Genomic DNA, 2,360 nt, shown 5'->3' with positions numbered 1-2,360 from the left:
GCAACTACTCGACTAGTTTACCCTAAGGTCAGAGATTTAACTTGAAAGGTGCTTTAGATTATTGTCATTTCTAGCTTTCACCAGAACACAGGATTTGCCAAATAAATATGAATAATTAGGCCCAGAAAACTTTAAATTAACAACTTAGAAGAAAATTTAAACCACCAGCTTCATAATGTTAAGAAGTTGTTTAAATGGATTAATTATGCTCTTCACAATGTGGACTTAAACATTTGTTTTAGACAAGTGGCACTGGGTTTGAAAACTTCAAAAACATATTTCTTTGACAAATTGAGGTGCTTCTTATACAGTGTTGCCAGATAAAAGTACCTGCACCTACTCAGTTATTTCAGGACCAGCTTGAGGCTGAAGAAAAGATCCCAGAGATCATGGCAGACTTCATTTGTCTCTTCCAGAAGAGAACCTTCTTCCCCTTACGGATACCAGGAAGGCTGGATACCTCGGTTATTAGAGGATTTTGGAGATGGAGGTGGGATCCATGTGGCTCAGTATCCACTGGATATGGGACGAAAGAAAAAAATGTCTGATGCTCTGGCCATTCAGGTGGATTCTAAAGGAAAAATTAAACATGATGTAATCACTCGACAAGGACAGTCAAAAGACGAGGTCATTTATAGCAAATACACTGTTCTGGTTTCAAAGGATGTTATGAATGCAAATGATCCAGACTTGCAAAGGCCCGATGAAGAAGCTATAAGAGTTAACAGAAAGAGTAGCCTTATAAAAAGCTGTATCACAGAAGGTCGCTGCTGTCATGCCAGTTCGGGCAGCTCACAAACTGACTCCTGCTCCGTATATCCGATACACACCATCTCAGCAAGGAGTAGCTTTCAACTCTGGAGCTAAACAGAGGGTTACTCAGATGGTAGAAGTGCAGAAAGATCCAACGGAGCCTCCAAGATTCAAGATTAATAAGAAAATTCCCCAGGGACCACCTTCTTCTCCTGTACCTGTCATGCATTCTCCTAGCCGAAAGATGACTGTAAAGGAACAACAAGAGTGCCAGTTTCCTCCTTGTATTTCTAACTGGAAAAATGCAAAGGGTTATACAATTCCATTAGACAAACGTCTGGCTGCTGATAGAAGAGGACTACAGACAGTACAGGTATATGAAAATGTTGCCAAACTGGCCGAAGCCCTCTACATTGCTGATCAGAAGGCTTGTGAAGCTATGGAAATGCGTGCCTGAGTAGAGAGAAAAATGGCTCAGAAAGAAAAGAGAAAACATGAAGAGAAACTTAGAGAAGTGGCTCAGAAAGCCAGGGAGCAAAGAGCTGGGATCAAAGCTCATGTGGAAAAAAAGGATAGGGAGGCACGTGAGAGGGATGAAATCCAGTATGACAGGCGACAAGAGAGACAGCCTGACTGGAATCTTTCCAGGGCAGCTCCTGATAAAAGGTTGAAACTTCAGAGAAACGAAAATGGGGATATCAGTGAGGTCATTGCTCTTGGTGTTCGTAATCCTTGAAATTCCAACGAAGGTCAGTACGACCAAAGACTCATCAACCAATCCAAGGGTATGGACTGTGGATTTGCAGGTGGAGAAGACAAAATTTGTAATGTTTGTGATCAAGCCTGGAGAGGTGGTAAAGATATGGCCCACAGTATTTATAGGCCCAGTAAAAATCTGGACAAGGACGTGTACGGCGATGACCTAGAAGCAAGAATAAAGACCAACAGATTTGTTCCCAACAAGGAGTTTTCTGGTTCAGGTTGTAGGCAGAGAGGCCGAGAAGGATCAGTTCAGTTTGGGGAAGATCCTTTCAGTTTGGACAAGTTTTTGGAAGAAGCAAAACAGCACGGTGGCTCTAAAAGACCCTCAGATAGCAGCCGCCCCATGGAATATGAGCATGATGGCAAGAAGAGGAGGAAGGACTAGACACAATTTTCTTCAAAGTGAATGAACTATTATTATCCATAACCCTAATGATGCAAGTCATATGGGGGAACACTTTGTAAATGGTCAGGACAAAAACTGAATCTGGGTGCCAGATCCCAGCACTACTTTTTTACTGGAGAATGGAGGGAATAGAAAATTCTACTTTGAAGTATGTTTTTTAAAAAGTGGATTGTGTTTGTGCTTCTCCCACCTTTCAGCATTTATAGAACATGCTGCTCCACATACAGAATCAAGACCACTTCCTTTTGTGCAACATTAATAGTTTGGGGTTAATATTTTGTGTGAGAACAGCTGCATATGAGTAAAGTTACCTCAACCACAGTGAGTAGGAGGGTGTTCACATATTGTACTGGTCCTGCCAAATAAATTTTGTTCCTTTTGTGCTCTGTTTTAATTTGGAGTGGGCAAAGTAAGCTCTTGCTTGGTGCAACTATTTGTT

The 2,360-nt window shown here is 41.6% G+C and overlaps 1 pseudogene; it reads left to right on the top strand.

Annotated features, from left to right (window-relative positions):
• The first annotated feature begins 507 nt into the window (after positions 1 to 507).
• Positions 508 to 1,900, top strand: LOC111540502 (annotated as a pseudogene).
• The last annotated feature ends 460 nt before the right edge of the window (positions 1,901 to 2,360 follow it).

Source organism: Piliocolobus tephrosceles, chromosome 1, assembly GCF_002776525.5.
Source record: "Piliocolobus tephrosceles isolate RC106 chromosome 1, ASM277652v3, whole genome shotgun sequence".
Taxonomy (NCBI): Eukaryota; Metazoa; Chordata; class Mammalia; order Primates; family Cercopithecidae; genus Piliocolobus; species Piliocolobus tephrosceles.
This window is presented reverse-complemented; position numbering and strand designations above follow the sequence as displayed.